At 43.4% G+C, this 23966-nt stretch overlaps 9 non-coding genes across 9 annotated transcripts; all 9 read left to right on the top strand.

The window, feature by feature from the left end:
- The first annotated feature begins 377 nt into the window (after positions 1–377).
- Positions 378–450, top strand: TRNAV-UAC (transfer RNA valine (anticodon UAC)). The gene has a single exon. It is a non-coding gene; the product is annotated as a tRNA-Val (tRNA).
- Positions 451–626: 176 nt separating this feature from the next.
- On the top strand, positions 627–699 carry TRNAV-CAC (transfer RNA valine (anticodon CAC)). The gene has a single exon. It is a non-coding gene; the product is annotated as a tRNA-Val (tRNA).
- Positions 700–2103: 1404 nt separating this feature from the next.
- On the top strand, positions 2104–2176 carry TRNAV-UAC (transfer RNA valine (anticodon UAC)). Its single transcript has one exon. It is a non-coding gene; the product is annotated as a tRNA-Val (tRNA).
- Positions 2177–2841: 665 nt separating this feature from the next.
- On the top strand, positions 2842–2914 carry TRNAV-AAC (transfer RNA valine (anticodon AAC)). Its single transcript has one exon. It is a non-coding gene; the product is annotated as a tRNA-Val (tRNA).
- Positions 2915–4079: 1165 nt separating this feature from the next.
- Positions 4080–4152, top strand: TRNAV-CAC (transfer RNA valine (anticodon CAC)). Its single transcript has one exon. It is a non-coding gene; the product is annotated as a tRNA-Val (tRNA).
- A 4602-nt stretch (positions 4153–8754) lies between these two features.
- TRNAV-AAC (transfer RNA valine (anticodon AAC)) lies at positions 8755–8827 on the top strand. The gene has a single exon. It is a non-coding gene; the product is annotated as a tRNA-Val (tRNA).
- Positions 8828–9995: 1168 nt separating this feature from the next.
- Positions 9996–10068, top strand: TRNAV-CAC (transfer RNA valine (anticodon CAC)). Its single transcript has one exon. It is a non-coding gene; the product is annotated as a tRNA-Val (tRNA).
- A 3625-nt stretch (positions 10069–13693) lies between these two features.
- TRNAV-AAC (transfer RNA valine (anticodon AAC)) lies at positions 13694–13766 on the top strand. Its single transcript has one exon. It is a non-coding gene; the product is annotated as a tRNA-Val (tRNA).
- A 9671-nt stretch (positions 13767–23437) lies between these two features.
- Positions 23438–23510, top strand: TRNAV-UAC (transfer RNA valine (anticodon UAC)). The gene has a single exon. It is a non-coding gene; the product is annotated as a tRNA-Val (tRNA).
- The last annotated feature ends 456 nt before the right edge of the window (positions 23511–23966 follow it).

The following is a 23966-nucleotide window of genomic DNA, read 5'->3' as shown; positions in this document are numbered from 1 at the left end:
AAACTGGTAAAATATGTAATAAAAATTGTAAATGTTTCATTAACAAAAAATACTTTCCTTCAGCAATAAAAAGGCCCCGTCAGTCACAATTCTGCTCTGCTAGCCAATACACAGTAACTTTCCATCAGGTTTCATAGAGTAGTGGTCATCACGGCTGCTTAACGCGCAGAAGGTCCTGCGTTCAATCCCCAGTAAAACCAATCTGTTCTTGGTGTTGAAATAATACTCAATTAAACTACAATATATGAAGTTCTTGGCTTTGTTGCCGAATGATGGGATGTTTTGGCTTCCATCCCGAACAGAGCTACGAATTTGTTTTTTTTTTCCCTGGCGGTCAAAACTCGTCTCTAATTGCCATTACTTTGCAGGCTTTCAAAGGTTTCATAGTGTAGTGGAAATCACGTCTGCTTTACACGCAGAAGGTCCTGGGTTCAATCCCCAGTGAAACCCATGTGTTCTTGGTGTTGAAATAATCCCCTATCAACCTGCAGTATATAAAGTTCTTGGCTTTGTTGCTGAATAACGGGATGTTTTAGCTTCCATCACCAACAGAGCTACGAATTTGTTTTTTTTCCCCTGGCAGTCAAAACTCGTCTCTAATTGCCATTACTTTGCAGAATTTCAAAGGTTTCATAGTGTAGTGGTCATCACGTCTGCTTCACACGCAGAAGGTCCTGGGTTCAATCCCCAGTGAAACCAATCTGTTTTTGGTGTTGAAGTAATTTCCTATCGACTTGTAATATGTGAAATTCTTGGTTTCGTTGCCAAATGACAATACATTTTGGCTTCCATCACAAAGAGAACTACGATTTTGGGTTTCTTTTTTATTGACCATTTTAGCAGAAAACATAATCCCATATTATAAAAATCCTATTTGTTTCAAAATATATAGTTCCCATAAATACAAAAGCAAAAGACCAAACTATGGAGAAAAAAGTAACACATTCAATATAAACTTCAATTTAAGCAAAATCCCTTTGTAGGAATAAAACTGGTAAAATATGTAATAATAATTGTAAATGTTTCATTAACCAAAAATACTTTCCTTCAGCAATAAAAAGGCCCCGTCAGTCACAATTCTGCTCTGCTAGCCAATACACAGTAACTTATCGTCAGGTTTCATAGTGTAGTGGTCATCACATCTGCTTAACACGCAGAAGGTACTAAGTTCAATCCCCAGTGAAACCAATCTGTTCTTAGTGTTGAAATAATACGCTATCCAACTACAATATATGAAGTTCTCGGCTTTGTTGCCGTATGACGGGATTTTTCGGCTTCCATCACAAACAGAACTACAAATTATTATTTTTTTTCCCCTGGCGGTCAAAACTCGTCTCTAAATGCCTTTACTTTGCAGAATTTCACAAGTTTCATAGTGGAGTCGTCATCACGACTACTTCACACGCAGAAGGTCCTGGGTTCAATCCCCAGTAAAAACAAGCCGTTTTCGCTGTTGAAGTAATTTGCTATCAACCTGTAACATATGAAATTCTTTGTTTTGTTGCCAACTGATAATATATTTTGGCTTTTATTACCAAGAGAACTACGATTTTGGGTTTCTTTTTTATTGACCATTTTAGCAGAAAACATAATCCCATATTATAAAAATCCTGTTTGTTTCAAAATATATAGTTCCTTTAAATACAAAAGCAAACAACTAAACTATGTGGAAAAAAGTAACACATTCAATTTAAACTTCCTTTTAAGTAAAATTTCTTTGTAGGAATAAAACTGGTAAAATATGTAATAAAAATTGTAAATGTTTCATTAACAAAAAATACTTTCTTCAGCAATAAAAAGGCCCCGTCAGTCACAATTCTGCTCTGCTAGCCAATACACAGTAACTTTCCATCAGGTTTCATAGAGTAGTGGTCATCACGTCTGCTTAAGGCGCAGAAGGTCCTGCGTTCAATCCCCAGTGAAACCAATCTGTTCTTGGTGTTGAAATAATACTCAATTAAACTACAATATATGAAGTTCTTGGCTTTGTTGCCGAATGATGGGATGTTTTGGCTTCCATCCGAACAGAGCTACGAATTTGGTTTTTTTTTCCCTGGCGGTCAAAACTCGTCTCTAATTGCCATTACTTTGCAGGCTTTCAAAGGTTTCATAGTGTAGTGGAAATCACGTCTGCTTTACACGCAGAAGGTCCTGGGTTCAATCCCCAGTGAAACCCATGTGTTCTTGGTGTTGAAATAATCCTCTATCAACCTGCAGTATATAAAGTTCTTGGCTTTGTTGCCGAATAACGGGATGTTTTAGCTTCCATCACCAACAGAGCTACGAATTTGTTTTTTTTCCCCTGGCAGTCAAAACTCGTCTCTAATTGCCATTACTTTGCAGACGTTCAAAGGTTTCATAGTGTAGTTGTCATCAAGTCTGCTTCACACGCAGAGGGTCCTGGGTTCAATCCCCAGTGAAACCAATCTGTTTTTGGTGTTGAAGTAATTTCCTATCGACTTGTAATATGTGAAATTCTTGGTTTCGTTGCCAAATGACAATACATTTTGGCTTCCATCACAAAGAGAACTACGATTTTGGGTTTCTTTTTTATTGACCATTTTAGCAGAAAACATAATCCCATATTATAAAAATCCTATTTGTTTCAAAATATATAGTTCCCATAAATACAAAAGCAAAAGACCAAACTATGGAGAAAAAAGTAACACATTCAATATAAACTTCAATTTAAGCAAAATCCCTTTGTAGGAATAAAACTGGTAAAATATGTAATAATAATTGTAAATGTTTCATTAACCAAAAATACTTTCCTTCAGCAATAAAAAGGCCCCGTCAGTCACAATTCTGCTCTGCTAGCCAAAACACAGTAACTTATCGTCAGGTTTCATAGTGTAGTGGTCATCACATCTGCTTAACACGCAGAAGGTCCTGGGTTCAATCCCCAGTGAAACCAATCTGTTCTTAGTGTTGAAATAATACGCTATCCAACTACAATATATGAAGTTCTCGGCTTTGTTGCCGTATGACGGGATGTCTTGGCTTCCATCACAAACAGAACTACAAATTATTATTTTTTTCCCCTGGCGGTCAAAACTCGTCTCTAAATGCCATTACTTTGCATGATTTCACAAGTTTCATAGTGAAGTCGTCATCACGTCTACCTCACACGCAGAAGGTCCTGGGTTCAATCCCCAGTAAAAACAAGCCGTTTTCGCTGTTGAAGTAATTTGCTATCAACCTGTAACATATGAAATTCTTTGTTTTGTTGCCAACTGATAATATATTTTGGCTTTTATTACCAAGAGAACTACGATTTTGGGTTTCTTTTTTATTGACCATTTTAGCAGAAAACATAATCCCATATTATAAAAATCCTGTTTGTTTCAAAATATATAGTTCCTTTAAATACAAAAGCAAACAACTAAACTATGTGGAAAAAAGTAACACATTCAATTTAAACTTCCTTTTAAGTAAAATTTCTTTGTAGGAATAAAACTGGTAAAATATGTAATAAAAATTGTAAATGTTTCATTAACCAAAAATACTTTCCTTTAGCAATAAAAAGGCCCCGTCAGTCACAATTCTGCTCTGATAGCCAATACACAGTAACTTTCCATCAGGTTTCATAGAGTAGTGGTCATCATGTCTGCTTAACACGCAGCAGGTCCTGCATTCAATCCCCAGTAAAACCAATCTGTTCTTGGTGTTGAAATAATACTCAATTAAACTACAATATATGAAGTTCTTGGCTTTGTTGCCGAATGATGGGATGTTTTGGCTTCCATCCCCAACAGAGCTACGAATTTGTTTTTTTTTTCCCTGGCGGTCAAAACTCGTCTCTAATTGCCATTACTTTGCAGGCTTTCAAAGGTTTCATAGTGTAGTTGAAATCACGTCTGCTTTACACGCAGAAGGTCCTGGGTTCAATCCCCAGTGAAACCCATGTGTTCTTGGTGTTGAAATAATCCCATATCAACCTGAAGTATATAAAGTTCTTGGCTTTGTTGCCGAATAACGGGATATTTTAGCTTCCATCACCAACAGAGCTACGAATTTGTTTTTTTTCCCCTGGCGGTCAAAACTCGTCTCTAATTGCCATTACTTTGCAGGATTTCAAAGGTTTCATAGTGTAGTGGTCATCACGTCTGCTTCACACGCAGAAGGTCCTGGGTTCAATCCCCAGTGAAACCAATCTGTTTTTGGTGTTGAAGTAATTTCCTATCGACTTGTAATATGTGAAATTCTTGGTTTCGTTGCCATATGACAATACATTTTGGCTTCCATCACAAAGAGAACTACGATTTTGGGTTTCTTTTTTATTGACCATTTTAGCAGAAAACATAATCCCATATTATAAAAATCCTATATGTTTCAAAATATATAGTTCCCATAAATACAAAAGCAAAAGACCAAACTATGGAGAAAAAAGTAACACATTCAATATAAACTTCAATTTAAGCAAAATCCCTTTGTAGGAATAAAACTGGTAAAATATGTAATAAAAATTGTAAATGTTTCATTAACCAAAAATACTTTCCTTCAGCAATAGAAAGGCCCCGTCAGTCACAATTCTGCTCTGCTAGCCAATACACAGTAACTTTCCATCAGGTTTCACAGAGTAGTGGTCATCACGTCTGCTTAACATGCAGAAGGTCCTGCGTTCAATCCCCAGTAAAACCAATCTGTTCTTGGTGTTGAAATAATACTCAATTAAACTACAATATATGAAGTTCTTGGCTTTGTTGCCGAATGATGGGAAGTAATTTGCTATCAACCTGTAACATATGAAATTCTTTCTTTTGTTGCCAACTGATAATATATTTTGGCTTCCATCACCAAGAGAACTTCGATTTTGGGTTTCTTTTTTATTGACCATTTTAGCAGAAAACATAATCCCATACTATAAAAATCCTGTTTGTTTCAAAATATATAGTTCCTTTAAATACAAAAGCAAACAACTAAACTATGTGGAAAAATGTAACACATTCAATGTAAACTTCCTTTTAAGGAAAATCACTTTGTAGGAATAAAACTGGTAAAATATGTAATAAAAATTGTAAATGTTTCATTAACCAAAAATACTTTCCTTCAGCAATAAAAAGGCCCCGTCAGTCACAATTCTGCTGTGCTAGCCAATACACAGTAACTTTTCGTCAGGTTTCATAATGTAGTGGTCATCACGTCTGCTTAACACGCAGAAGGTCCTAGGTTCCATCCCCAGTGAAACCAATCAGTTCTTAGTGTTGAAATAATACGCTATCCAACTCCAATATATGAAGTTCTCGGCTTTGTTGCCAAATGACGGGATGTATTGGCTTCCATCACAAACAGAACTACAATTTTTTTTTTTTTTCCTATGGCGGTCAAAACTCGTCTCTAAATGCCATTACTTTGCAGGATTTCACATGTTTCATAGTGGAGTCGTCATCACGTCTGCTTCACACGCAGAAGGTCCTTGGTTCAATCCCCAGTAAAAACAAGCCATTTTCGCTGTTGAAGTAATTTGCTATCAACCTGTAACATATGAAATTCTTTGTTTTGTTGCCAACTGATAATATATTTCGGCTTCCATCACCAAGAGAACTACGATTTTGGGTTTCTTTTTTATTGACCATTTTAGCAGAAAACATAATCCCATATTATAAAAATCCTATTTGTTTCAAAATATATAGTTCCCATAAATACAAAAGCAAAAGACCAAACTATGGAGAAAAAAGTAACACATTCAATGTAAACTTCCTTTTAAGCAAAATCCCTTTGTAGGAGTAAAACTGGTAAAATATATAATAAAAATTGTAAATGTTTCATTAACCAAAAATACTTTCCTTCAGCAATAAAAAGGCCCTGTCAGTCAAAATTCTGCTCTGCTGGCCAATACACAGTAGCTTTCCAGCAGGTTTCATAGAGTAGTGGTCATCACTAGAGTTGAGCGCGGTTCGTGGTTCGAGGTTCTCCAGTTCGGGGCTCGAGTGATTTTCGGGGCTGTTCTAGATCGAACTAGAACTCAAGCTTTTTTGCAAAAGCTCGATAGTTCTAGAAACGTTCGAGAACGGTTCTAGCAGTAAAAAGCAGGGCTTTTTACGGCTACAGTGTGCAGGAGCCATCGCTGGCAGCCTGCCACAAGCTGGTAACCAAGATAAACATCGGGTATCCAACCAAAGCGCTTTGGTTAGTAACCCAATGTTTATCCTAGTTACGTGCAGGAAGCCCACACTTCCCCGCTCAGCTCGCTCCGCCCCCTCCTGCCCGCAGCATGTACACATACACTCACACACACACATGTTCCCGCTCGGCTTACCTGCGGTGATGAAGTCCCGCCATCCCGACCTCAGCGCTGTCACTGTCCTCCATGTCCGCCGCTTGTCACATCACCTCTCGCTTCCGACCCGAGACTGACTAGCGGTGACGTCACGGGCCTCTCGCGAGACTTGGTGTGAAGGCTCCGGTCATTGAACTCAGTGACAGGGGCTGTCGGCAGTGCTGGAGATCAGCGCAGGTAATGTACTTAGCTGACAGCAGCACTTGTCATGCCCTGCAGTGACCTGGGCTGACCCACTGATGTTAGCTCAGGTCACTGCACTGCTCTCCCAGCCAATGGGGAACATTCTGTTCTTCATTGACTGGGACAGTGTGGATCGTCATGGCAACCCCTTGGATTACACCAGACCTAGATTTGTTTTTCATTCTAATAAATTGGTTAAAGAGGGAATGTTTTGGGGAGTGTTTTTTCAAATAAAAATGTGTTTGTCGTCTATTCTTTTTTATTACTGACTGGGTTGGTGATGTCGGGTATCTGATAGACGCCTGACCTCACCAACCCCAGGGCTTAATGCCAGGTGACATTACACATCTGGTATTAACCCCATATATTACCCCGTTTGTCACCGCACCAGGGCGCGGGATGAGCTGGGGCGAAGCACCAGGATTGGCGCATCTAATGGATGCGCCACTTCTGGGGCGGCTGCGGCCTGCTATTTTTAGGCTGGGGAGAGTCCAATAACCATGGACCTCCCTAGTCTGAGAATATCAGGCCCCAGCTGTCTGCTTTACCTTGGCTGGTGATCCAATTTTGGGGGACCCCTACGTGTTTTTTTTTTTTAATTATTTATTTAATTTAAAATAACAGCGTGGGGTGCCCTCAGTTTTGGATTACCAGCCAAGGTGAGGTTGCCAGCTGTGGTCTGCAGGCTGCAGCCGTCTGCTTTACCCTAGCTGGCTACAAAACTAGGGGGAACCCTACGTCATTTTTTTTTTCATTTTTTTGGCTAAATAAAAAGCTAAGCACCCCTTAGTGCCACATGAAAGGCACCAAAGGGTGCTCCACTTTTTCTACATTTTTTCTCCACTTTTTCTCCATTTTTTTCTCCACTTATTCTCCACTTTTTCTCCACTTATTCTCCACTTTTTCTCCTCTTATTCTCCACTTTTTCTCCACTTATTCTCCACTTTTTCTACATTTTTTCTCCACTTTTTCTACATTTTTTTCTCCACTTTTTCTCCACTTATTCTCCACTTTTTCTCCACTTATTCTCCACTTTTTCTCCACTTTTTCTACATTTTTTTCTCCACTTTTTCTCCACTTTTTCTCCACTTTTTCTCCATTTTTTTCTCCACTTATTCTCCACTTTTTCTCCACTTATTCTCCACTTTTTCTCCATTTTTTTCTCCACTTTTTCTCCACTTTTTTTCCACTTTTTCTCCATTTTTTTCTCCACTTATTCTCCACTTTTTCTCCACTTATTCTCCACTTTTTCTCCTCTTATTCTCCACTTTTCCTCCACTTATTCTCCACTTTTTCTACATTTTTTTCTCCACTTTTTCTACATTTTTTTCTCCACTTTTTCTCCACTTTTTCTCCACTTTTTCTCCATTTTTTTCTCCACTATTTCTCCACTTTTTCTCCACTTTTTCTCCACTTTTTCTCTATTTTTTTCTCCATTTTTTCTCCATTTTTTTCTCCACTTTTTCTCCACTTATTCTCCACTTTTTCTCCACTTATTCTCCACTTTTTCTCCACTTATTCTCCACTTTTTCTCCACTTATTCTCCACTTTTTCTACATTTTTTTCTCCACTTTTTCTCCACTTTTTCTCCACTTTTTCTCCATTATTTTCTCCACTTTTTCTCCACTTTTTCTCCACTTTTTCTCCATTTTTTTCTCCACTTATTCTCCACTTTTTCTCCACTTTTTCTCCACTTTTTCTCCTCTTTTTCTCCATTTTTTTCTCCACTTTTTCTCCACTTTTTCTCCACTTTTTCTCCACTTTTTCTCCACTTATTCTCCACTTCTTTGCAGGATTTCAAAGGTCTCATAGTGTAGTGGTCATTACGACTGCTTCACACGCAGAAAGTCCTGGGTTCAATCCCCAGTGAAACCAATCTGTTTTTGGTGTTGAAGTAATTTCCTATCGACTTGTAATATGTGAAATTCTTGGTTTCGTTGCCAAATGACAATACATTTTGGCTTCCATCACAAAGAGAACTACGATTTTGGGTTTCTTTTTTATTGACCATTTTAGCAGAAAACATAATCCCATATTATAAAAATCCTATTTGTTTCAAAATATATAGTTCCCATAAATACAAAAGCAAAAGACCAAACTATGGAGAAAAAAGTAACACATTCAATATAAACTTCAATTTAAGCAAAATCCCTTTGTAGGAATAAAACTGGTAAAATATGTAATAATAATTGTAAATGTTTCATTAACCAAAAATACTTTCCTTCAGCAATAAAAAGGCCCCGTCAGTCACAATTCTGCTCTGCTAGCCAATACACAGGAACTTTTCGTCAGGTTTCATAGTGTAGTGGTCATCACGTCTGCTTAACACGCAGAAGGTCCTGGGTTCAATCCCCAGTGAAACCAATCTGTTCTTAGTGTTGAAATAATACGCTATCCAACTACAATATATGAAGTTCTCGGCTTTGTTGCCGTATGATGGGATGTTTTGGCTTCCATCACAAACAGAACTACAAATTATTATTTTTTTTCCCCTGGTGGTCAAAACTCGTCTCTAAATGCCATTACTTTGCAGGATTTCACAGGTTTCATAGTGGAGTCGTCATCGCGTCTACTTCACACGCAGAAGGTCCTGGGTTCAATCCCCAGTAAAAACAAGCTGTTTTCGCTGTTGAAGTAATTTGCTATCAACCTGTAGTATATGAAATTCTTGGTTTTGTTGCCAACTGATAATTTATTTTGGCTTCCCTCACCAAGAGAACTACGATTTTGGGTTTCTTTTTTATTGACCATTTTAGCAGAAAACATAATCCCATCTTATAAAAATCCTGTTTGTTTCAAAATATATAGTTCCTTTAAATACAAAAGCAAACAACTAAACTATGTGGAACAAAGTAACACATTCAATGTAAACTTCCTTTTAAGCAAAATCCCTTTGTAGGAATAAAACTGGTAAAAATATGTAATAAAAATTGTAAATGTTTCATTAACAAAAAATACTTTCCTTCAGCAATAAAAATGCCCCGTCAGTCACAATTCTGCTCTGCTAGCCAATACACAGTAACTTTCCATCAGGTTTCATAGAGCAGTGGTCATCACATCTGCTTAACACGCAGAAGGTCCTGCGTTCAGTCCCCAGTAAAACCAATCTGTTCTTTTTTGTTGAAATAATACTCAATTAAACTACAATATATGAAGTTTTTGGCTTTGTTGCCGAATGATGGGATGTTTTGGCTTCCATCCCCAACAGAGCTACAAATTTGTTTTTTTTTTCCCTGGCGGTCAAAACTCGTCTCTAATTGCCATTACTTTGCAGGCTTTCAAAGGTTTCATAGTGTAGTGGAAATCACGTCTGCTTTACACGCAGAAGGTCCTGGGTTTAATCCCCGGTGAAACCCATGTGTTCTTGGTGTTGAAATAATCCCCTATCAACCTGCAGTATATAAAGTTCTTGGCTTTGTTGCCGAATAACGGGATGTTTTAGCTTCCATCACCAACAGAGCTACGAATTTGTTTTTTTTCCCCTGGCGGTCAAAACTCGTCTCTAATTGCCATTACTTTGCAGGATTTCAAAGGTTTCATAGTGTAGTGGTCATCACGTCTGCTTCACATGCAGAAGGTCCTGGGTTCAATCCCCAGTGAAACCGATATGTTTTTGGTGTTGAAGTAATTTCCTATCGACTTGTAATATGTGAAACTCTTGGTTTCGTTGCCAAATGACAATACATTTTGGCTTCCATCACAAAGAGAACTACGATTTTGGGTTTCTTTTTTATTGACCATTTTAGCAGAAAACATAATCCCATATTACAAAAATCCTATTTGTTTCAAAATATATAGTTCCCATAAATACAAAAGCAAAAGACCAAACTATGGAGAAAAAAGTAACAAATTCAATATAAACTTCAATTTAAGCAAAATCCCTTTGTAGGAATAAAACTGGTAAAATATGTAATAATAATTGTAAATGTTTCATTAACCAAAAATACTTTCCTTCAGCAATAAAAAGGCCCCGTCAGTCACAATTCTGCTCTGCTAGCCAATACACAGGAACTATTCGTCAGGTTTCATAGTGTAGTGGTCATCACGTCTGCTTAACACGCAGAAGGTCCTGGCTTCAATCCCCAGTGAAACCAATCTGTTTTTAGTGTTGAAGTAATTTCTAGTGATGAGCGAGTATGCTTGTTACTACTCGGTACTCGCACGAGTATCACTGTACTCGGGCTACTCGGCGGGTACCGAGTAATTTCGCGATACTCGTGCTTTACTCGTGGTCTTCATTTCTGCATGTTGGCGCTCTTTTGAGAGCCAGCCCTCATGCAGGGATTGGCTGGCAGACCACTGCAATGCCACAGCCCTGTTAGTTGTGGAATTGCAGTGATTGGTCGGCCTGCACAGCGTGACCGAGCCTTTATACCGGCCGGCGCGCTGTGCTCTGTACACAGCCATCTCATATTCCCTGCTTTCCACGCCCACAGGCGCCTATGATTGGTTGCAGTGAGACACGCCCCCACGCTGAGTGACAGGTGTCTCACTGCACCCAATCACAGCAGCCGGTGGGCGTGTCTATACTGTGCAGTAAAATAAATAATTAAAAAAAACGGCGTGCGGTCCCCCCAATTTTAATACCAGCCAGATAAAGTCATACGGCTGAAGGCTGGTATTCTCAGGATGGGGAGCCCCACGTTATGGGGAGCCCCCCACCCTAACAATATCAGTCAGCAGCCGCCCAGAATTGCCGCATACATTATATGCGACGGTTCTGGGACTGTACCCGGCTCTTCCCGATTTACCCTGGTGCGTTGGCAAATCGGGGTAATAAGGAGTTATTGGCAGCCCATAGCTGCCAATAAGTCCTAGATTAATCATGTCAGGCGTCTATGAGACACCCTCCATGATTAATCTGTAAATTACAGTAAATAAACACACACACATGAAAAAATCCTTTATTAGAAATAAAAAACAATAACAAAGTCCCTCATCACCAATTTATTACCCACAACAAAGCCCTCCATGTCCGGTGTAATCCACGGTCCTCCAGCGTCGCGTCCAGCTCTGCTGCATGCAGGTGACAGGAGCTGCAGAATACACCGCCGCTCCGGTCACCTCCACGCAGCTAATGAGGTGAGTATAGCGATCAGCTGAGCTGTCACTGAGGTTACCTGGATCCAGCGGTGGCCGCGGGTAACCTCAGTGACAGCAGCTGATCGCGCTACTCACCGCCGCTCCGGTCAGCTTCACACAGCAACTGAGGTGAGAAGCGCGATCAGCTGCTGTCAGTCAGGTAACTCGCGGCCACCGCTGGATGCAGCGGTGGCCGCGATTAACCTCAGTGACAGCAGCTGATCGCTATACTCTCCTCAGTTGGTGCATGGAGCTGACCGGAGCGGCGGTGAGTAGCGCGATCAGCTGAGCTGTCACTGAGGTTACCCGCGGCCACCGCTGCATCCACCGCTGGATCCAGGTAACCTCAGTGACAGCAGCTGATCGCTATACTCACCTCATTAGCTGCGTGGAGGTGACCGGAGCGGCGGTGTATTCTGCAGCTCCTGTCACCTGCATGTAGCAGAGCTGAACGCGACGCTGGAGGACCATGGATTACACCGGACATGGAGGGCTTTGTTGTGGGTAATAAATTGGTGATGAGGGACTTTGTTATTGTTTTTTATTTCTAATAAAGGATTTTTCGGGTGTGTGTGTTTTTTAACTGTAATTTACAGATTAATCATGGAAGGAATCTCGGGGAGACGCCTGACATGATTAATCTAGGACTTATTGGCAGCTATGGGCTGCCAATAACTCCTTATTACCCCGATTTGCCAACTCACCAGGGTAAATCGGGAAGAGCCGGGTACAGTCCCAGAACTGTCGCATATAATGTATGCGGCAATTCTGGGCGGCTGCTGACTGTTATTGTTAGGGTGGGGGGCTCCCCATAACGTGGAGCTCCCCATCCTGAGAATACCAGCCTTCAGCCGTATGGCTTTATCTGGCTGGTATTAAAATTGGGGGGACCGCACGCCGTTTTTTTAATTATTTAATTATTTATTTCACTGCACAGTATACACACACACACCGGCTGCTGTGATTGGGTGCAGTGTGACACCTGTCACTCAGAGTGGGGGCGTGTCTCACTGCAACCAATCATAGGCGCCGAAAAGCAGGAAAGCAGAGAATACGAGATTGATTAATGAACGGCCGGCTTTTTCAAAAGAGGAAAAGCCGCAGGAGCAGTGTGCATGCCGTGCAGTGCCGCAGCAGTGATCGGGGAACGGTGAGTAAGAGAGAGGGGGGAGAATGACCGACAGACTGTGAGAGGGGGACAGACAAGACAGAGAGAGACCGACAGAGCGAGACCGACCGACGGGAGATAGAATGAAAAAAAAAATGACCGACATCGCTAGTAAAAAGCACAAAACGTGCGTTTTGGACATCGGAGTGCCACACAATGTTTATGTAAAATCTTTCATGTATTAATCTCAAAAAGTAACATACACAGCTCTATCTCACTATTGTGTATGTGCCCTTAACATTTCCGCCATGAAAATTCATTTTGGGGTCATTTTGCAAGGTTTTCTGGTGAGTCCGTAAAAATGGCGTAAAACGCGGACAAAATTGTTCACAGCTGTGACTTTTGAGTGATAAATGCTTCAAGGGGTCTTCCCCATGCTGTTGCCATGTCATTTGAGCACTCTTCTGAGACTTTTGTGACATTTTTAGGGTTTCTACATGCTGCCGGGGGGTCATTTCACAAAAATACTCGGGTCTCCCATAGGATAACATTGGGCTCGTTGCTCGGCCCGAGTACACGAGTATCTTGGGAGGCTCGGCCCGAGCTTCGAGCACTCGAGCTTTTTAGTACTCGCTCATCACTAGTAATTTCCTCTCGACTTGTAATATGTGAAATTCTTGGTTTCGTTGCCAAATGACAATACATTTTGGCTTCCATCACAAAGAGAACTACGATTCTGGGTTTCTTTTTTATTGACCATTTTAGCAGAAAACATAATCCCATATTATAAAAATCCTATTTGTTTCAAATTATATAGTTCCCATAAATACAAAAGCAAAAGACCAAACTATGGAGAAAAAAGTAACACATTCAATATAAACTTCAATTTAAGCAAAATCCCTTTGTAGGAATAAAACTGGTAAAATATGTAATAATAATTGTAAATGTTTCATTAATCAAAAATACTTTCCTTCAGCAATAAAAAGGCCCCGTCAGTCACAATTCTGTTCTGCTAGCCAATACACAGTAACTTTTTGTCAGGTTTCATAGTGTAGTGGTCATCACGTCTGCTTAACACGCAGAAGGTCCTGGGTTCAATCCCCAGTGAAACCAATCTGTTCTTAGTGTTGAAATAATACGCTATCCAACTACAATGTATGAAGTTCTCGGCATTGTTGCCGAATGACGGTATGTTTTGGCTTCCATCACAAACAGAACTACAAATTATTATTTTTTTTCCCCTGGCTGTCAAAACTCGTCTCTAAATGCCATTACTTTGCAGGATTTCACAGGTTTCATAGTGGAGTGGTCATCACTAGTGATGAGCGAGCATGCTTGTTACTACTCGGTACTCGCATGAGTATCACTGTACTCGGGCTGCTCGGCGGGGACCGAGTAATCTCGCGATACTCGTGCTGTACTCGTGGTCTTCATCCCTGCATGTTGGCGCACTTTTGAGAGCCAGCCCTCATGCAGGGATTGGCTGGCAGACCACTGCAATTCCACAGCCCTGTTAGTTGTGGAATTGCAGTGATTGGCCGGCCTGCACAGCGTGACCGAGCCTTTATACCGGCCGGCGCGCTGTGCTCTGCTCACAGCTATCCAGACAGTCAGTGCAGGGAGAGTGTCGCTGCTTCAGGGAAAGGTTTGCGGCCCTTTATAGTTTGTTCCGGAGCAGGGCTGCAAACAGTGTGACCAGAAGTCCTTCTCAGGAGTCAGACTATTCTAGTTGTATACAGGCAGGCAGGGTATAGCCAGGTCGGAGTACAGTAGCAGAGTCCTTCTCAGGACTATTGTTGCTATATACAGGCAGGGTATAGCCAGGTCGGAATACAGGCTAGTGACCAGAAGAGTCCTTGTCAGGACTATTGTAGCAGTATACAGGCAGGCAGGCAGGGTATATAGCCATTCCTAGTGGTGACCGTATACCAGCCTTCATCATATCTGGGGCTGGTGTACACAGTCTAAAACAGTCCAGATAGTGTCAGACTTCTCAGTAATTGTCGCTCCTAAAAACCTGTTAGGTTCTTATTGCGTCCGTGCTTGCATTTAAAAACAGCACGTGTGTGTCTGTCGGTGGCAGCGTACAGGTGCACGTTTTGCACAAACTATTATATAACGCACAAGTCTAGTGAATAATACACGTCAGTCAGCAGTGGCTGATAGTGTCAGTCTTCTCAGTAATTGTCGCTCCTAAAAACCTGTTAGGTTCTTATTGCGTCTGTGCTTGCATTTAAAAACAGCACGTGTGTGTCTGTCGGTGGCAGCGTACAGGTGCACATTTTGCACAAACTATTATATAACGCACAAGTCTAGTGAATAATACATGTCAGTCAGCAGTGGCTGATAGTGTCAGACTTCTCAGTAATTGTCGCTCCTAAAAACCTGTTAGGTTCTTAGTGCGTCCGTGCTTGCATTTAAAAACCGCACGTGTGTGGCAGTAGGTGGAAGTGTCAGGCTCCATATTGTCCCTGGATAGAGACGTGCATGATGGCCTGTAAACCTGAAGTGCCCATTGTAAGGCAGTGGGTCTATTGTAGTATAGCCCCTAGGCAGGGCAGCCAAAAATTTGGAGGCTCCACATTGTCCCTGGATAGAGATGTGCATAAGGGCCTCAAAACATTGTTCCCATTGCAAAGGAGCGGGTCTCCTGTCGTTGTAATGCCCATTCTGAAAGAATGGTCGAAAAAATTTACCACTTGGGGTATACCTGAAACAACGGCCTAACTATTGTAACGGTCATCATGATGGCGCATGAGGAGAAGGAGGAGAAGTCCAGCGATTAGCCAAAGTCCAGAAGTGTGTTACCATGGGTGAGTGGAGGTACATGGCAAATTCCCGTTACAAACTTTAAATTTCGCTGTCATTTGCTGGTGGTGTGGTGAAGTCTGGCCCAATCCAACCCTTGTTCATCTTGATCAGAGTCAGCCTGTCAGCATTTACAGTTGACAGGCAGGTGCGTTTATCTGTAATGATTCCACCTGCGGCACTAAAAACACGCTCTGACAAAACGCTAGCGGCAGGGCAGGCCAGGACTTCCAAGGCGTAGAGAGCCAATTCATGCCACATGTCCAGCTTGGATACCCATTAATTGTAAGGCACAGAGGAATGTCGGAGTACAGTTGTTTGATCTGCAAGGTACTCCTTGAGCATCTGGGCAAACTTAGGATTTTTTGTGGCACTACCCCGCACCTCAGGGGCTGTGGTATGTGAGGGCCTGAGAAAACTGTCCCACATCTTAAAGACTGTTCCCCTACCTCTGGCGGATTGGACTTGTGTCCCTCTCGGCTGTACGGCTTGGTTGTCCACTGATTCCTGACCTATGCCGCTAGCGTTTTGTGAGGGTAATGCTTTGCCTACTTCCGTGACTATGGCCTTCTGGAACTGCTGCATTTTGCCAGACCTCTTCGCCTCGGGAATAAGAGACATAAAGTTCTCATTTTAGCGTGGGTCTAACAGTGTTACCAACCAGTAATGATTGTCGGCAAAGATGTTCTTAACACGAGGGTCACGAGACAGGCAGCTTACCATAAAGTCAGCCATGTGTGCCAGACTCTTAACAGCCATCACTTCAGTATCCTGACCAACACGATGACTGAACATGCTGTCCTCCTCCTCCTCATCTACCCTGTCCTCTGGCCAGCCACGCTGAACCGAGGATATGACTGCATGTCATATCCTCAATTTGGCCAGAGAGTTGCTCCATGTCTTCATCCTTCTCCTCGTCATAGTCCTCCATTGCACGTTGTGATGAGACGAGGCTGGGCTGTGTGTTATCACCCACACCCACTACTGTTTCTTGCTCAAACTCATCCCGCTCCGCCTGCAATGCATCGTGGTTGTTTTTTGAGCAGAGACCATTTTAGAAGGCAGAGAAGCGGTATGGTGACGCTAATAATGTCATCATCGCCGCTCACCATCTTGGTGGAGTCCTCAAACTTTTGGCGGATGGTACATAGGTCGGACATCCATCTCTACTCCTCAGGTGTTATGTGTGGAGTTTGACCCATTTCCCGACGGCTTAGGTGATGCAGGTACTCAACAACTGCCCTCTTCTGCTCACATATCATGACCAACATGTGCAGAGTTGAATTCCAACACGTGGGGACATCACACACCAGTCTGTGAGCCGGAAGATGCAAATGGCGCTGAAAGCCGGCAAGGCCGGCTGAAGCAGTAGGTGACTTTCGAAAATGTGCAGACAGGCGGCGAACGTTTACCAGCAGATCAGACAGCTCTGGGTATGACTTTAGAAACCGCTGAACCACGAGGTTGAGCACATGGGCCACGCATGGAACATGTGTCAGCTGGCCTCGCCTCAAAGCCGCCACCAGGTTCCGGCCATTGTCACACACAACCTTTCCTGGCTTTAGGTTCAGAGGTGTGAGCCAGTGATCTGCCTGCTGTTTCAGAGCTGTCCACACCTCTTCTGCATTGTGGGGTTTGTCACCTATGCAGATTAGCTTCAGCACAGCCTGTTGCCGCTTCGCCGAGGCAGTGCTGCAGTGCTTCTGTGTCGCCCTGGACAAGCCAGGGGCCACAGAGCACAACACTTACACACCCCACACTCCCTGCAGGCATATCATAGTCAAAACACCAAATCCTTGTTGCCTTCCCCAGGGGCTGTTGTCCACACCAGGGGGTGGAGCCAGGCGGTTGGTCTCCACCCACCAAGGAGGAGGGAAAACACAGGCAGTGAGAGTTAAGCTAAGGAAGTGGAAGGAGGAAAGTAGTAGAGAGGAGAAAAGTGACAGCAAAGAGCCTGAAGTTGGTCCGGGTGTGTGGCCCGGACAGGACAGCAAGGTTGGCAGGATGTGGTGACCGTCTGCAGTGGAGGCCGATTGGAGTCTGCCGTAAGGACCGTGGACGGGTGGTGACCCGGCCGTACCGGACCGGTATACAAAGAGAAGACAGCACCATTGGCAGGGGCCTTTCGGATCCCGGCAGGGCTTGGTGTCGCCGTGAATTTGCCAAATCCGTTAGTGAAGGGGACCTCAGGGTTTCCAAACAGCCAAGTCACGATAGAAGGCAACCGTCCAACCGTGAAGGGGAGACACCGCCACCGCCAAGGGCAACCGTCTCCCAGGGCCAGCGCCTGTGGGCAAAAGGGGCTCCTCCGGCCCATATCCAGGTCGGGGAGCGGGTTACCGGTGGGAAACCATCACTACCAACACTGAACTTAGGTGCAGGGAGAGACAGTCATCACTAACCTGCAGGGAGGAACAACCGCAGCCGTCCGAGGGACCCGTCCATCCAGCCACTTGTTTTACCGTGAACTGTGTCATCATCATTGGGCTGAGTGAGTACCTCCGTGCCGTGCGGCACAGCGCTGCCCCTGCGACCCTGCACCTCATCAGGCCCCGCAATTTGCCTGTCATCCATCTCTACCCCATCACCGGGCCCCGGGACAACCAACCCCCCTACCCACGGAGGGGAGAAATAACAACAAAGCTGCTCCCTGTCACAGGCTCCCGGGATCCACGTCCAGAGCAGCGGTGGTGTCCACACAATCACCACAACCGTGGGTGGCGTCACGGACAATATCCCCAAAACCCAAACCACCCCTTTTCAATCACGGGCGAGGAGCGCCGCTCGAGCCACCGGGATCCGGCCATCGCTCGAGCCACCGAGCAGCAGCAGCCGTAGAGCAGCGGCAGCCGGACCCGAGCAGTGGGAGAGCGCAGCGTCCCCTCCTCCACCCGCGACACTTACAGCTTGGGACTGGTGTGGAGGGTAAAGTGGATGAGGATGCGCAGGAGGAGGAGGAGGCTGAGGAGCATGACATTCCGGAGCTGTAGAGTGTGGGTGAAACCCTGACTGAGGTAGGGCCTGCAAAACTTGGTGTGTGAAGGACGTGTTCCGTCCCTCGCTCAGACTGGGTCCCAGCTTCCACAATATTAACCCAGTGTGACGTCAACGAGATGTAGTGGCCTTGCCCACATGCACTTGTCCACGTGCCTGTGGTTAGGTGGACTTTGGGTGAAACAGCGTTGTTCAGGGCACGTGTGATGTTTTGTGACACGTGGTTATGCAATGCGGGGACGGCACACCGGGAGAAATAGTGGCGGCTGGGGACCGAGTAACATGGGACAGCTGCCACCATCAGGTCGCGGAATGCTTCTGTCTCAACCAGCCTAAAAGGCAACATTTCCAGCGCAAGCAGTCGCGAAATGTTAGCATTTAGAAGTGTGGCATGTGGGGCGTTGGCAGTGTATTTGCGCCTGCGTTCAAAGGTTTGCTGAATGGATAACTGAACGCTGCGCTGGGACAAGGACGTGCTTGATGATGGTGCTATTTCTGCGTGGGCAACTGCAGGTGCAGGGCCGGAGGAGGCTTGTTTGTGGACAGCATGGACAGGGGATTGGCTCGCATGCACAACAAGCGAAGATGTAGCAGTGACATCAGCAAGCACTGCTCCTCGACTCTGTTGTACATCCCACAAAGTCGGGTGATTGGCTGACATGTGCCTGATCATTCTGGTGGTGGTCAGGCTGCTAGTTTTGGTACCCCTGCTGATGCTGGCACGGCAGGTGTTGCAAATGGCCTTTTTAGAATTATCTGGAGCCAACTTAAAAAACTGCCAGACTCGGGAAGACCTAACATTTGTACAGGCACCTTGTGTCGTGTTGTTCCGGGGAACAGTTGCCTGATGTCTGCCTGGGGCCACCACCCTTCTTCTTACTGCCTGTTGGGATGCTACGCCTCCCTCCCCCTGTGCACTGCTGTCCTCGCTCTGCATATCCTCCTGCCAGGTTGGGTCAGTTACTGGATCATCCACCACGTCGTCTTCCTCTTCCGCACCATGCTCCTCCTGACTTCCTGACAATTGTGTCTCATCATCTTCCACCCCTTGTTGAGACAGGTTGCCAACTTCGTGAGAACGTGGCTGCTCAAATATTTGGGCATCTGTACATACAATCTAGTCATGGCCCACTTCAACAGGAGCTGGCGAGAGGCCAGAATGCGTGAATGGAAACGTGAACGAACAGCTCTTCCGAGTGTCCAAGTGTGGGATCAGTAATGTCCGTGGACGTGTACTCGGCCTGGTGGTAGGAAGGAGGATCAGGTTCTAAAATGTGCGGTGCAGTATCACGGCTACTGACACTTGACCGTGTGGAAGACAGAGTGTTTGTGGTGGTGCCAATCTGACTGGAAGCATTATCCGCTATCCAACTAACAACCTGTTGACACTGGTCTTGGTTCAAGAGCGGTGTACTGCTGCAGTCCCCAAGGATTTGGGACAGGACGTGCGAGCGAGTAGATGTGGCCCTTTGTTGTGGTGAAATTAGAGCTTGCACACGACCTCGGTCTCTGCCTTCACCACCATCACGTCCACTTCCTTGTTCGTTGACAATGCCCTTGCGCATTTTGCAATGCTGTGCTGATGTGTATTCACTAGACTTGTGCGTTATATCCAAGTTTTTGCAAAACGCACACAAGTGCAGCGGAAAGCTGCCACCAACAGGCACACACGTGCGGTTTTTAAATGCAAGCACGGAGGCACTAAGAACCTAACAGGTCTCTATCCAGGGACAACGTGGAGCCTCCCAATTTTTGGCTGCCCTGCCAAAGGGCTATACTACAATAGACCCACTTCCTTTCAATGGGCACTTCATGTTTACAGGCCCTCATGCACGTCTCTATCCAGGGACAACGTGGAGCCTCCCAATTTTTGGCTGCCCTGCCTAAGGGCTATACTACAATAGACCCACTTCCTTACAATGGGCACTTCAGGTTTACAGGCCCTCATGCACGTCTCTATCCAGGGACAACGTGGAGCCTCCCAATTTTTGGCTGCCCTGCCTAAGGGCTATACTACAATAGACCCACTTCCTTACAATGGGCACTTCATGTTTACAGGCCCTCATGCACGTCTCTATCCAGGGACAACGTGGAGCCTCCCAATTTTTGGCTGCCCTGCCTAAGGGCTATACTACAATAGACCCACTTCCTTACAATGGGCACTTCATGTTTACAGGCCCTCATGCACGTCTCTATCCAGGGACAACGTGGAGCCTCCCAATTTTTGGCTGCCCTGCCAAAGGGCTATACTACAATAGACCCACTTCCTTACAATGGGCACTTTAGGTTTACAGGCCCTCATGCACATGTGTATGCAGGGGCATTGGTGAACCTCACAATTTTGGACTGCCCTGGCAAAGGAAAATACTACAAAGACTCACTTCCTCAAAATGGGCACATTAGACTCAAGAGGCCTTCATGTACGTCTCTTCTCAGGGACATCGGAGTGCCACACAATGTTTTACGTAAAATCTTTCATGTATTAATCTCAAAAAGTAACATACACCAGCTCTATCTCACTATTGGGTATGTGCCCTTTACATTTCTGCCATGAAAAATCATTTTGGGGTCATTTTGGAAGGTTTTCTGGTGAGTCCGTAAAAATGGCGTAAAACGCGGACAAAATTGTTCACAGCTGTGACTTTTGAGTGATAAATGCTTCAAGGGGTCTTCCCCATGCTGTTGCCATGTCATTTGAGCACTCTTCTGAGACTTTTGTGCCATTTTTAGGGTTTCTACATGCTGCCGGGGGTCATTTCAGAAAAATACTCGGGTCTCCCATAGGATAACATTGGGCTCGGTGCTCGGGCCGAGTACATGAGTATCTTGGGATGCTCGACCCGAGCCTCGAGCACCCGAGCTTTTTAGTACTCGCTCATCACTAGTAAAATATGTAATATTAATTGTAAATGTTTCATTAACCAACAATACTTTCCTTCAGCAATAAAAAGGCCCCGTCAGTCACAATTCTGCTCTGCTGGCCAATACACAGTAACTTTCAATCAGGTTTCATAGAGTAGTGGTCATCATGTCTGCTTAACACGCAGAAGGTCCTGCGTTCAATACTCAGTAAAACCAATCTGTTCCTGGTGTTGAAATAATACTCAATTAAACTACAATATATGAAGTTCTTGGCTTTGTTGCCGAATGATGGGATGTTTTGGCTTCCATCCCCAACAGAGCTACGAATATGTTTTTTTTTTCCATGGTGGTCAAAACTCGTCTCTAATTGCCATTACTTTGCAGGCTTTCAAAGGTTTCATAGTGTAATGGAAATCACGTCTGCTTTACACGCAGAAGGTCCTGGGTTTAATCCACAGTGAAACCCATGTGTTCTTGGTGTTGAAATAATCCTTTATCAAACTGCAGTATATAAAGTTCTTGGCTTTGTTGCCGAATAACGGGTTGTTTTAGCTTCCATCACCAACAGAGCTACGAATTTGTTTTTTTCCCCTGGCGGTCAAAACTCGTCTCTAATTGCCATTACAATGCAGGATTGCAAAGGTTTCATAGTGTAGTGGTCATCATGTCTGCTTCACACGCTGAAGGTCCTGGGTTCAATCCCCAGTGAAACCAATCTGTTTTTGGTGTTGAAGTAATTTCCTATCGACTTGTAATATGTGAAATTCTTGGTTTCGTTGCCAAATGACAATACATTTTGGCTTCCATCACAAAGAGAACTACGATTTTGGGTTTCTTTTTTATTGACCATTTTAGCAGAAAACATAATCCCATATTATAAAAATACTATTTGTTTCAAAATATATAGTTCCCATAAATACAAAAGCAAAAGACCAAACTATGGAGAAAAAAGTAACACATTCAATATAAACTTCAATTTAAGCAAAATCCCTTTGTAGGAATAAAACTGGTAAAATATGTAATCATAATTGTAAATGTTTCATTAACCAAAAATACTTTCCTTCAGCAATGAAAAGGCCCCGTCAGTCACAATTCTGCTCTGCTAGCCAATACACAGTCACTTTTCGTCAGGTTTTATAGTGTAGTGGTCATCACGTCTGCTTAACACATAGAAGGTCCTGTGTTCAATCCCCAGTGAAACCAATCTGTTCTTAGTGTTGAAATAATACGCTATCCAACTCCAATATATGAAGTTCTCGGCTTTGTTGCCGAATGACGGGATGTTTTGGCTTCCATCACAAACAGAACTACAAATTATTTTTTTTTTTCCCCTGGCGGTCAAAACTCGTCTCTAAATGCCATTACTTTGCAGGATTTCACAGGTTTCATAGTAGAGGCGTCAACACGTCTACTTCACACGCAGGAGGTCCTGGGTTCAATCCCCAGTAAAATCAAGCCGTTATCACTGTTGAAGTAATTTGCTATCAACCTGTAACATATGAAATTCGTTGCTTTGTTGCCAACTGATAATATATTTTGGCTTCCATCACCAAGAGAACTACGATTTTGGGTTTCTTTTTTATTGACCATTTTAGCAGAAAACATAATCCCATATTATTAAAATCCTGTTTGTTTCAAAATATATAGTTCCTTTAAATACAAAAGCAAACAACTAAACTATGTGGAAAAAAGTAACACATTCAATGTAAACTTCTTTTTAAGCAAAATCCCTTTGTAGGAATAAAACTGGTAAAATATGTAATAAAAATTGTAAATGTTTCATTAACCAAAAATATTTTCCTTCAGCAGTAAAAAGGCCCCGCCAGCCACAATTCTGCTCTGCTAGCCAATACACAATAACTTTCCATCAGGTTTCATAGAGTAGTGGTCATCACGTCTGCTTAACATGCAGAAGGTCCTGTGTTCAATCCCCAGTAAAACCAATCTGTTCTTGGTGTTGAAATAATACTCAATTAAACTACTATATATGAAGTTCTTGGCTTTGTTGCCGAATGATGGGATGTTTTGGCTTCCATCCCCAACAGAGCTACGAATTTGTTTTTTTTTTCCCTGGCGGTCAAAACTCGTCTCTAATTGCCATTACTTTGCAGGCTTTCAAAGGTTTCATAGTGTAGTGGAAATTACGTCTGCTTTACACGCAGAAGGTTCTGGGTTCAATCCCCAGTGAAACCAATGTGTTCTTGGTGTTGAAATAATCCCCTATCAACCTGCAGTATATAAATTTCTTGGCTTTGTTGCCGAACAACGGGATGTTTTGGCTTCCATCCCCAACAGAGCTACGAATTTGTTTTTTTTTCCCCTGGCGGTCAAAACTCGTCTCTAATTGCCATTATTTTGCAGGATTTCAAAGGTTTCATAGTGTAGTGGTCATCACGTCTGCTTCACACGCAGAAGTTCCTGGGTTCAATCCCTAGTGAAACCAATCTGTTTTTGGTGTTGAAGTAATTTCCTATCGACTTGTAATATGTGAAATTTTTGGTTTCGTTGCCAAATGACAATACATTTTGGCTTCCATCACAAAGAGAACTACGATTTTGGGTTTCTTTTTTATTGACCATTTTAGCAGAAAACATAATCCCATATTATAAAAATCCTATTTGTTTCAAAATATATAGTTCCCATAAATAC

This window comes from Anomaloglossus baeobatrachus, chromosome 2, assembly GCF_048569485.1.
Source record: "Anomaloglossus baeobatrachus isolate aAnoBae1 chromosome 2, aAnoBae1.hap1, whole genome shotgun sequence".
NCBI classification, from domain to species: Eukaryota; Metazoa; Chordata; class Amphibia; order Anura; family Aromobatidae; genus Anomaloglossus; species Anomaloglossus baeobatrachus.
This window is presented reverse-complemented; position numbering and strand designations above follow the sequence as displayed.